General features: G+C 41.1%; 1 long non-coding RNA gene across 4 annotated transcripts in view; it reads right to left on the bottom strand.

Annotated features, from left to right (window-relative positions):
* Positions 1–12,791, bottom strand: part of LOC103670529 — a 60,148-nt gene that overhangs the window by 37,315 nt on the left and 10,042 nt on the right. For 3 of the 4 annotated variants that reach the window (XR_005832546.1, XR_005832547.1, XR_570583.2), the window contains exon 2: positions 5,126–5,222. This is a non-coding gene — a long non-coding RNA (uncharacterized LOC103670529). Of the gene's footprint in view, positions 1–4,431; positions 4,842–5,125; positions 5,223–12,791 lie in introns of those variants that run through there. The other variant, XR_005832548.1, reaches the window with a different exon arrangement.

Genomic DNA, 12,791 nt, shown 5'->3' with positions numbered 1-12,791 from the left:
GTGTGTGTGTTTGTGTATTTTTTTTTAAGTAAACTTGAGCCCCAACATAGGGCTAGAACTCACAACCCTGATATCAAGAGTCACATGTTCTTGTGACTGAGCCAGCCAGCCACCCCGAAAGTTTTTTTTCCAATAAAAGACATGATTTAAAGTTCCATGCATTTCAAAAAATAAAAAAAATAAAGTTCCATGCATTTCAAACATGGAAAAATATATGCAAATAGTATGTAAAAGAGAGAAAAACATAATACTATCAGGCTATAGTAATAAGCTATAAGGGAAAAAAGCATTACTAGAGTTAAAAAGGATCACTACAGGGGTGCCTCGGTGGCTCAGTCGTTAAGCGTCTCTCTGCCTTCAGCTCAGGTCATGATCCCAGGGTCCAGGGTCCTGGGATCGAGCCCCGCATCAGGCTCCCTGGTCAGCAGGGAGCCTGCTTCTCCCTCTCCCTCTGCTTGTGTTCCCTCTCTTGCCGTGTCTCTCTCTGTCAAATAAAAAAATTAAAAAAAAAAAAAGGACCACTACATATAAGGCTCAATTCAGATAGAAGATACACAAATTCTAAACTTTTATCCACTTACTAACATAGCAACAAATATAGAAAGCAAAATTTATTAGCACTTTGAGAGGAAATGGGATAATTCCCTATGCAAGAAGGAGATTTTAATATCTGTCTCTCACTAAATGATCCTTCAAGCAGAAAAAATCGTCAGGGTATAAAAGATTGAAACAACAAGATTAACAAACCAGATCTAATGGATATATAATCAGATACATTCTTGTCAAGCACATATGGAACATTTTTAAGATTTGTTTCTGTGGTAGCCACAACATAAAACACAAAACTATCCAAAAAAAGATCACCATCTCTGTAACACATAAAAATTTTAATGCAATAATTTAAAAACTAATACATTTCTAAGCTTAAAAGTTAAATCTCAAAGATGGTTCTTTGGAAAGAACAAGAATTTGACTACCATCTACAAGATAGATCAAGAAAAAAAGTAAGACACAATATTATGAAAAGGGAGAGACATCAGTGTAGATGCAGGACAGATTAATAAGAAAGGACAAATTAGGGACAATATTATCCTAATATATTTGAAAACTTTAATGAAATAGATAAATTTATGTAAAATATGACTTAATAAAATAGTTCAAGATGAAAAAGAGAAACCATATAGTTTTCTAACTATTAAATAAGTTGAATTAGTAGGTTTAAAAGCTTTAAACCTGGGGCCCCTGGGTGGCTCAGTCGTTAGGCATCTGCCTTCGGCCCAGGTCATGATCCCAGGGTCCTGGGATCGAGCCCTGCATCGGGCTCCCTGCTCAGTGGGTAGCCTGCTTCTCTCTCTCCTGCTCCCCCTGCTTGTGTTCCCTCTCTATTTCTCTCTCTTTCAAATAAATAAATAAAATCTTAAAAAAAAAAAAGAATAAAAAGCTTTAAACCTTATGGGGGTGCCTGGGTGGCTACAGGGATGCCTGGGTGGCTCAGTTGGGTAAGCAGCTGCCTTCAGCTCAGGTCATGATCCTGGGATCGAACCCTGCATTGGGCTCCCTCTCAGGGGGAAGCCTGCTTCTCCCTCTCCTCCCCACTCCTGCTCTCTCTCGCTATCTCTGTCTCTCTCTCAAATAAACAAATAACATCTTAAAAAAAAAAAAAAGCTTTCCCTACCAAATGAACCTAACAATTTGGTCCACATAATTTGATAAGCAAGTTTTACCATAAATTCAAGCGCCAGATAATTGTAATCTTATTATTGAGCATAGAAAAAGAATAAACCCTTCTCAAATTATGTTATGTAACTTAAAAAACTGATTTTAAAAACCCAAAGCATTTTAATATACCAAATCAAGGTCTAACCTTGATACCAAAAAGAAGTACGAGAGAAAAATACAATTTAACTTCACTCATTAACATAAAGATAATAAAAATTCTAAGCAAAATATTTACAAATTGAATTCAGCAGTATATAACAAATATCTCCCAGTGGATTTGGGTTGACTCCAGATATGCAAGGTTAAGCCAACAGGAGACAATGTGTTAGAGTACTTCACCATGCTGAAACATTTCAACATGTGCAGAAAATTTTTTCCAGATGCAATTCCAGATGAAAGGTAACACGATAAAGCTTTTGGAGGAAAGCATATGAGAATATCTTCTTGATCTTGGAAGAGGGAAAGATTTCTTAAACAGGACATAAAATACACTAACCATAAAAGAAAAAATTATAAAATGAACTATATTGATATTTGAAATTTTAGTTCATCAAGAGATACTGTGAAGAGACGATGAAAGCAATTCACAGAGTGAGAGAAGATATGCAGTAAACATGTATCTGATGAAGGATTTATACTTAGGATATATAATAACTCCTACAAATCAACAGGAAAAGGACAGACAATCCTAATAGAAAAAATAGGGCCATGATGGTGTAAATAGTGACACCACCTAGGAGGATGTCCCAATAGACAACAAGCATCCGAAAAGACATTGAACTTTATTAGTAGTCAGGAAAATGCAAATTCAAACCATAGTAAGATACCACTACAAACCCACACAAAAAGGTAATATTAACGAGGCAGGAAACACCAAGTGTTGGCAAGGCTGTAGAGGGACCAGGATTCTCAGACATTCCTGGCAAGACTACACAAGTCAGTCCAGCAACGCTGGAAAATATTTTGGCAATACCTATTCTCTCTGAACACACAGCATCTCCTATACCAGAAATTTCACCCCAAAGTATATATGCAACAAAGATTCTTACATAAATCACCAGAAAGCATGCACCAGAATTTTCATGGCAACGCTATTTGTAATAGTCCCCGGTTGGAAGTAATCCAAAAAGCCTATCAACCGTAAAATGAAAAAACAAACTGTAGTATGTTTACACAGTGGACGACCATAGAGCACTATAAAGGATGAATCACTCACATACCTCTTCTCAGGAGACTACCAGACAATGTCGCTTTAATTAAGGGAGTAAACCAAGATAAAGATATGGGTTCTGAGAAGACAAGAATCCAACGCAATGGACAGACTAAAGGATTCTCCAGAAAAGTGTTGACGAGAGATCCCAGAGTGAGAGCTGTTCAGCAGGGCTGGAGAGCCCTCTACCCTAACTGAGCCCACTGGGAAGCTGCAGGAGGGACTGCTGCACAGAGAAAGGACTGAATACCTTATGTCACGGACCTTATTGCGAAAAGAATTTCAAAATGGAGGGAAAGTTGAGGGTTTGCTATGGTCGGAATGTTTGTGTGTGCCCCTCTCCCCCTGTGTTTGAAATTTCATTGGTGAAATCCTAACTCCCAAAGGTGATGGTATCAGTAGGTGGGGCCTTTGGAAGTGATTGCGTTATGAAGATGGAGCCCTCATGAGTGGGATTAGTGCCTTAATGAGAAGAGGCCCCACGGAGCTTCCCAGCTTCTTCACCATGTGAGGATCTGATGAGAAGTCTACAGCCCTACCTGGACCAGGCTGGCGCTCTGATCTTGGACTTCCAGCCTCCAGAACTATGAGAAACAAGTAAGTGTGGTTTATAAGCTGCCCGGTCTGTGGTGTTTTGTTATAGTAGCCCAGGGGGAACTAGAAAAAAGCTCTACACAGAGAAGATTGAGCAAATGGCGGGGGGGTGTAAATAATTATTATTCAATCTAGGTAGGGGAGGGAAATAGAGATGAGGCCGGGAGGTATGATATACAGAAAAGAGGGAATATTTCAGTATACCACGTGGCTACAGTTTACATAGGTATAACAAGGAAATACTGGATATATATCTAAGTACTTTATTAAAAAGATTTTATTTATTTGAGAGAGAGAGAGAGGGAGAGAGAGAAAGCAAGCACAAGCAGGGGGAGGGGCAGAGGGAGAGGGAGAAGCAGACTCCCCACTGAGCAGGGAGCCCAATGCGGGGCTCCATCCCAGGACCCTGGGATCACGACCTGACCTGAAGGCAGATGCTTAATCGACTGAGCCACCCAGGTGCCCCCTAAGTAGTTTTATAATATAACTCTATTTGGAGTCAAGGGGATAAGAAGTATGCTAATTGCCAAGTGCAGTGTATGTGGGGTGTGTGTCTGTGCGTGTGTGTAAGAAAGAGGACAGACACAGACTGACAGACTGACCAAACCCATATTAATTCCTCATCACTCATAGCGTGAAATCAGTAGATAGTACCTAAAATGGGAAATTCAAGAAGTCATGTTATATGCACATGAGAGACTTGGAGCTCAGTATCACAAGAATGGGCAAAATTAGTTCAAAGCTCTGGGAAATGGGAAATGGAAGTGGGATGTGAGTGGGGTGACAGGTTGGAGAGGTAGGAACAGCCAGGATGGAAAAAAATATTTTTAATTAAAATTCAATTAGCCAACATACAGTATATCATTAGTTTCAGATGTAGAGTTCAATAATTCATTAGTTGTGTATAACACCCAGCGCTCATCACATCATGTGCCCTCAATGTCCATCACCCAGTTACCCCATCTCACCACCCACCTCCCCTGAAAAACAATTTTTAATTTAATTTTTAAAATAAACCTTTTGGAATCATTTGACTCTTTATACCATGTATATATAATTTTTGGTTAAAAAAAAGAAAGAAAAGAATGTATGATCAACTGTGTTGAATGACCTCACCCCTACAGAAAACAGAAAAGAAGTGTTTTTTCAGCAACATGGGCTCATTGATGACCCCTGAAAAGAACAAATTCATTCTACTACAGAAATTAAGGACAGATCTGGGTGCCTGGCTGGTTCATTCGGTGAGTATGCAGCTCTTGATCTCAGGGTTGTGAGTTTGAGCCCCACGCTGGGTGTAGAGGTTACTTAAAAATAAAATCTTTGAAAAAAACAGATAACGATAAACATTAAAAACACTTAGCCAACATTACTTTTCCGAAGAATGGCACGTATTTTCATTAAGGATGTTATTTTTGTTTTTATGGGTTTTCTCTCATCTCACTTATGTGCAGAATCTAGAGGAATTACTCACATAAACACTTTAGTTTGTTATTAATTACAGGTTATCCATTGCCTTCCTCTCTAAAGTCATTTGGTTGTAGAAAACTTCAAAGGATAAATAATGTGTAACCTTCACCCCCTCACCGCCCAGCCTGCGCTCACCGTAATTCTTCCCTTGCACCTGAGGGCTTCTCCCAGGGGAACTTGTTATGAGTCATTCTTTGCTTTCCAGGATGGGTTCCACTGGTCTAGGTGAAAGCTGAAAAATTAAGAGACATAGTTACAGTTCCCCACGCTCTTCTCTGCACCAACCCCTTCTCACCTTCCAACCAAGTTAAAATTCCATTGGAGAAGAGGAGGGAAGGAGGGGAGAGGCCACACAGGAAGAAGTGGGTGGAGGAAGGCCTCCCTGCTCAGCCTGAGCAAGAAGGGCCAGTGTCATAGAGGTCGGCTCCTAGAGGCCCTCCAGTCTCCAGCCGAGGGAGGATGCTTCGCTACTCTTATGGCTCACAGAACACCATCTAAATGTAATCTCCACCTCTAGAAATTCTATCCAGATCCCTGGACTCTGTGGACGGTGGAGAGGGAGGGCCAGTCCTCTACGTAACTTTATCCATCTGCACACCAGGGAGTAAAACACTTATCTTTTTGTAGGGTGACTACATTGATATCAATAGTTTTATTCTTTTGTTCAGCATTTTTTCAATGAGTCTGCAAATGAAGCCCGTTACCTTTCTTTGCTTTTAGAAAAATTAAATATTTCCAGAATATCAACACCAAAGTTCGCCAAAAATATTTCGTAGTCTTCTCTTTAGAGCATTACACTTTGGATAAAGCCATGAACGGCTCGAGGCCAAATGTGATTTAAAATACATACAATTCCAAGGAATGATGAAGTATGAAGTAATTTGTTTTAAGCTATTAAACTAGTTTCAGCTGAAGTATTTGTAAGATTTTTTTAAATGACCCAAATATTGTTTTCGAAAAACCTGGAAACTCGCATACTTGCAAAGAACTTGGCAAATTCCACGTGCTCGGCTAGACAGATATGAAGGCCTGACGGTTCCAAGCACAGTAATCTTGCACTGACACTCTATGTGTGTAAAAATGATTTCTGAGGTTTTAAGTACTTATCTAAGCTAACCGTAGATAAAAGGGCAACAATCTCGTGCTTGAAAAATCCTGTAAGGTTTCCTAAACATTGCGAACACTGACTTTCATTTTAATCTTTTTTTCAAACCCTCGGAGACTACAAAGTGAATTATCATCTTACGTTTTAAGAGTTGGGCTTTAGGATGATAAAAGTGGCAATTTCCCTGACAGTCTGAAAGACGAGTCTCTAAGCTTAATCCAAACGCTAGTACATTTTCCCAAGAATCCATTGTTTTAGAACTGAAAGAGTAAAGATATTTCTAAATTAAACATGCATTTTATCTGAAGGCCAAAAAATGCCTATAATCCTTAGGCTGTTTCCACATTTACATAGCGAAGCTTGATGGCTAAAACATGAGGGCATCTGGCACCCTCTCCGGCATTTTAAGAGAGACTAAATCATTCTTTTAGAAGACGATACGACGTGTGACTGAAAGCACGAGATTGTCTTACATCTGGAAACACAGATTTAATAATATTGGACGGACTATTCCTTCTGTTGCTGGAACATACCCCTGAGGGCATTTGAGTGTCACAAGAGTACAGCAGCTGCCTCGAGCAAAGCAAAAGGAGGGTTTAGAAACAACTCATGTGAAAATGATTTAGGGAATGTCGCCAGCAGTTATATCAATTTCCACCCATCTTGAGGTTTCCACCAAAAAAAAGAAAAGAAAAAAAAAAAAAGAAGCAGCAGCAGCAGCCAGTATGCTTTTGGTCTGCATTAAAAGATGAGCATAGTTATCAGAAAGAACGAGTTCTCAACATTTGCTACAACATGGACGGCACTGGAGGAGATAATGGTAAGTGAAATAAGTCAAGCAGAGAAAGACAACTATCATATGATTTCTCTCATCTATGGAACATAAGAACTAGGATGATCGGTAGGGGAAGAAAGGGATAAAGAAAGGGGGGTAAACAGAAGGGGGAATGAAGCATGAGAGACTATGGACTCTGAGAAACAAACTGAGGGCTTCAGAGGGGAGGGGGTGGGGGAATGGGATAGACCGGTGATGGGTAGTAAGGAGGGCACGTATTGCATGGTGCACTGGGTGTTATACGCAACTTATGAATCATCGAGCTTTACATCGGAAACCGGGGATGTACTGTATGGTGACTAACATAATATAATAAAAAATCATTAAAAAAAAAAAGATGAGCATAGTTGACTGTCGCTCCCTACTTTCGAAGCAGGACATTTCATCGTGGATGTTGTGTTTTGGAAGGAAAAGAGACAACTGCCAAGTCCTCATGGAGAGAAGTCAGGAGCCTGACGCGCCTTGACTCGTGTCTCGCAAGGAACGGTGAAACTAACTAACCTGAGCGTGTTTAGCTTTGAATAATGTTGTCTCCCTTATGCTGGCTCTCCTTTCCATGTGTGAACGGTGGTGTTTCGTGGAAGATTGATTAGACCTAGCCCATATTGCCTCAGGGGGTAGAACCCAGACCGAAGAATGAACATTATGGGGAGACGGATTTTGGCAAAATTTTCAAAAGAGCATTTTTATTAATGTTTTCCAAACATGGGAGGAGGTGCTTCAAAAAATATTGAATCACAGTCTTGAGATCTGTCGGAATAGGCCGGACAACTCTCGGCAAGGAGATTCAAATACTGGGTGGGTTGTTAATGAGGCCATTTTAAAGTCATCGCCAGTGCCCAATGTAAGACTTCAGAACTTCGGAGCAACAGTGTGAATGTTCTGTTCTCTTCAAAATGTAGCTGAGGTCTTCCGTGTGATAATTTGCAGTGCAATGCTTCCCCTGTGCATATCCTCCGATGATCCCCCCCATCCCCACACCCAACGTGATTAGGACTCTCTCAAGGTGCTTCTTCATCCCAAGGGGCAGTCCTCGTTCGTGTCTCACTGCCAGAGCCAAAACTCAGAGGCCCAACGTCCACCCTTCTCACTCCTGCCTTAGGGACATCCACGTCTAAAGAAGTTGCTCTAAGATTAGAAGGAGCCTCCATACTGTGATTGCTCCCTCCAGAAGGAGGGAGTCTGGTATCCAGCTGAAACCGGGATGATCAAAGCAATTCTCCATTCACATCTGTTGCTGTCACGTGGCATTGCTCGTCCTGTCCAAGGCTCTGTGTGTCACTAACCCAGACCCATCTGGCACTCTGGGCAGTTCTGCAAGACGTTTCAAAGAGCAATGAAGAGCGGTACCTGCCCTGGTCAGTCACAGGGCCTGGACTCCCAGTGGGACAACGTTTCAGACTCAGTCACGCTGCCAGCCCCCCAGGATGCAAGCTAAGTTCCTGTCTATCTGTCCCCAAAGGTTAACCTCTGTACACTACACTGGGCAGCCAGGAGAGAGAGAAAGTCAGAAAATGTGGGAAGACTTGATGCATCCCCCTGAAATTCGGCCAGTAAAAAGGACAAGGATTTCCATACCATATAACCAAACCAAGTTAGGAGAATGGGAGCCACTTTGACCCAAATAACTAGTTTTTAAGAGTCCTTTAGATTTCTAAGCCAACTGGGATATTGCCACTTAGTGGTTAGGAGTGTGGGTTCTGGTTCCTGTCTGCCTGCATTCACATCCCAGCCATCACTCTGGAAGCCTCCGCTCCTCATCTTTCTATTCAGGTTCATAGGAGCATCTATCTCATTAGGCAGTTGTGCAAATTAAATCAAGTGATCCACGTAAGAACAAGATTTTAGAAAATAATGAGCATTCAGTAAACTCTGGCTATAAACCAGATGCCTCTCCCCAAGGTCCAAGGTGCTGGAAATACTAAGGTTCCCAGGTGCAACCGGGAATACCTGCACAGAAGGGTTTATGTTAAAATCATATAATAAGTTCATATAAGTTAGTATAAATCTGGTGATTTAGGGGCTAGTCTTCCACAGCATCTAGTTATCTCCTTTTCTTTTCTTTTTTTTAAGTTTTTACTTATTTGAGAGAGAGAGAGAAAGAAATCACAAGAAGAGGGGGAGGGGCAGAGGGAGAGGGAGAAGCAGGCTCCCCACTGAGCAGGGAGCCCGATGCGGGGCTCGATCCCAGGACCCTGAGATCATGACCTGAGCTGAAGGCAGACGCTTAACTGACTGAGCCACCCACTGCACCCCTCCTTTTTCTTTAGAAATATCTTTAGGATTCTATTTTTTCCTCATACTTCAGTGTATCTGTCCTCAGAGGCACTAAGCCTACTTTTTTTTTCCAGCCTACTCCTTTCTACTGGCCCAGTACCTTCTCTCTTACGCCTGAGAGGCATTTGAAGGTATGAGGAAGTTAAGGAGAGACAGAAAGGAGGACTAGGAGGAGGAAGAGAGGGAGGAAGATGAGGAGGAAGAGGAAAAAGAACTGGAGGGGTGGGGGGAAGGCGGAGGAGAAGAAAGTAGAAAGGAGGGGAAGGAGAATAGAAAGAAAGCAGTTTCCTACTTAAAAGAGAGACTGCTTGTCATCTGTTGTGGCCAGGTGCAAATTTTCTGCCCTTTACACACAAGTCTTTGTTCCCAGCCCTGATTATTTTCTTAGTCTGAATCCCCAGAAGTAAACTGCTGAGAGAGAGAATAAACATGTTAAGCTTTTTCGGACATATTATCAAGTTCCCCTGCCATAACTCCTTTGGCCTGGTTTCTGGAAATCGCTCCTTGACTGGGTTTAGGCATTCTACTGGCCACTCGGCTTGCCTTGCCCACACTTGGGTTTGCAAGGTTTGGGTGGTGTAAAAGTTGTTCTCTGACACCCTCTACTTAAAATTTAAAAAATCTAGAGACTTCTATGGTGGATGTCCATAGAGATCCTGGTTGCTTATTGCTGTCATGCAGGGGTTTCTGGTGTTTCACCGTCAAATATAATGTCGGCTTTTGGCTTAAGATAGACACTCTTAAAAAGCAGGTCAAGAAAATATTCATCTTGCACTAGACAAAATTCTTGGTTTCTAGGTTCTTTCCCACCAGAAACAGAATCTGAGTGACTTACTGGAAGAAAATTTCGCAAGGCTATTTGATCACTCATGGAATCTCTGGTAAGACTGAAGATCCAAACTCAACCTATTAAAAAACAAGAAAGGCTGGGAATCATGAAATTGGGGATTCCCTTGAAGTTTGGGAGTTTTGCTTATTCCTTGAATATCCTATGGGAAGCGCCCATTAATAAATATGAGGCTTGCAAATCACCTGAAATCATCTGGTTCAAGGACCCATCTGATATTTGAGTCTTGGATGCAACGTTCCTACCAAATGGTGACCCATCCATCTCTGTGCAAATGCCAGTCGTGGTCTTGCCAATTTTCTTTGACTTCCTGTAGCATTTACCCATCGTTTCTCTTTTTATCCCTTAGGTCATCAGAAAAAACCTAATGCATTCTGTTTGCTCTGCCTACATTGCTTTTTTACCACGTTTATAGGACACAATCATACTGATCTTTTAAAGGAAATTCAAATTTTCTCTCTTATAAGAGATAAAAAGCTGGGAAGCTTGATTGTAGCCAAAATTGTTCCCCAAAACTAGGTAGGTTGAGATTCTATCAACCTTGCAGATTCTTCCAGAATCTTGCAGAGAATCTTGCAGATTCTATCATCCCTGCTGTCTGCAGACGAAGTTCTAACTCACCCCTGCATCTTTGCATTACCCACTCCTGACCCTGAGTCCTGGGTGAGGGTCTCTCGTTATCAGGTTTGGTTGGTATCTGCGCTTTGGTTCCCAGGGTCAGGAAAACAAGTGACTGGCTTTTTAAGTGGTTCCCCTGTCCCACCAAGAGTCACAAAACTCTATACCCCATAATAGGATGCTGACGCTGGACAGTCAAAAATAGAAATGTCAAAGTCTGCCACCCATCTATTCTGACTTTACTAAAGTATTTCACCGGGAGTCAATAATGATCACCCTTCCACCATTTGAAATGACCATATGATTTTTTGCTGCAGACCTATTGCTATGGTAACTATATTCGTAGATTTAGTTGCATTGCATCATCTTCCCGTTCTTGGAATAAAAGCCACTTGGTTTTGACATTGTATTCTTTGAACGTATAGCTGGGTTCTATTTGCTACTATTTTATTTATATAGGGTTTTCATGGTTGGTTAATTCTTCGGTGACATAGGTGTGCATAATCCTTTTAGGGTTTGATACTGATATTTTAATTCCATTATGAAATACTTTGGATGATTTCCCTCTCTATTTCTTGGAGCAGTTTAAATATTTGCAAACACTTCTATATCGTGTATTACATACTTCTAAGTGTAATGTAGTGTATGTATGAAGTGTAGTGTATTATGTGTATTATGTATATTAACTCGTTTAATCTCTGCAACAACCATATGAAGTTAGTACCATTATTTCCATTTTACACAAGAAAAAATTGGCAGAGTGGTTAAGTAACTTGCCCAAGGCCACAATGTTAATCAGCATCAGAATGATATGTTCCAGAACATAAGAAAACTTTTACCTGCAAAATATATCCAGGTATTTATTTGGATAAGATGCTCTTCTACAATTTAAAAAATAAAATCCTAGAACAATGGTTCTCAAAGTATGGTTCCCCGACCAGCAGCATCAGCACCACTTGGAAAAAGACATTGTGAATCAGAAATTCTGGGGTGGGTCCCAACGATCCGTGTTTTTACAAGCCTTCCAGATGTGTCTGATGCTAGCTGAAGTTGAAGAACCACGAAGCCAGAAATATAACCATATTAGTCAGACATTCAGTGAAACACTGCTGAACCAAGAGGTAAGGGCAGTTTCAAAGTTCAGGATTGGAATCTTCAAGAATGCCTTCTGACGTTGTTTGCATAGCTCTTCTTCCTTTGTGGAATTGGTTCTCTCCTACAGCAGTGAAATCGTATGATTTTGGGGGGGGTGCTCAACCAGGACCCTGCTCCATGGGCACAGAACATTCCAGACATTCCTAATATCCTATTTATCTGGTTTAGTAGGCAAAGGCACGCAACCCAAGTCAGGTCACGAAAATCCCTTCTGGGCTTTACATTTAGATATTGTTTTCCTTTTTGCATTATGAAGGTGAGGGCTGATGATAACTGGGGGATATAGTCTGGTAATTTCCCTGTTATGTGTAGAAGGTCCACCTGCATAGAAAAGAATAGGTCCATAATAGTGAGGGGAAAAAAAGTTGAGAGAGAAACCTGACAAGCTCATCTGAGACCCTGGTTGTGTGATTCTGAAACCAGCCCTGCCCTGAATTTACCGGTTACACAAGCCAACAACCTCTCATTTGCTTGGGTTACTATGAGTTGGGTTTCTGTCACTTGCAACGGAAAGCTCGCTGGCTATTGCCCTAGACGTAGGGAGTATATAGAGAGTGATAACCTATTTCATCATGGCAATCTTTTCATTTTCCAATCTACCACTATTGTGACAACACCAAAGGGCTTATCTAAATTATACGTTTGCACTCCTTCGTACCTTAGACATAAAGTAACCAGTTAAAGTAATTTGGCCTTTTTATGCTGTTGGTCCATAAACTTGCATTTTGTTTGAACCCAAGCCATTGCTTCCATCTGTCACCAGTCATCTCTGACACTCTTGTTTCCCCACAGCTGGTAACTGCCACAGAAAATATCAATTCTGAACTGCCGACTCCTTGGGGAGTTTGCTCACTTGGACAGAAACTCCAAAGGGCAAACCTTGGCAGCTCTCTTTCCTCTGTTTGGCTTACCCAGAAGGGAAACCCTAACACATAGGAAGCACTCAATAAATATTTATTGAATA

The sequence above is a fragment of the Ursus maritimus genome, unplaced genomic scaffold (assembly GCF_017311325.1).
Source record: "Ursus maritimus isolate PB19 unplaced genomic scaffold, ASM1731132v1 scaffold_5, whole genome shotgun sequence".
Classification (NCBI taxonomy): domain Eukaryota; kingdom Metazoa; phylum Chordata; class Mammalia; order Carnivora; family Ursidae; genus Ursus; species Ursus maritimus.
This window is presented reverse-complemented; position numbering and strand designations above follow the sequence as displayed.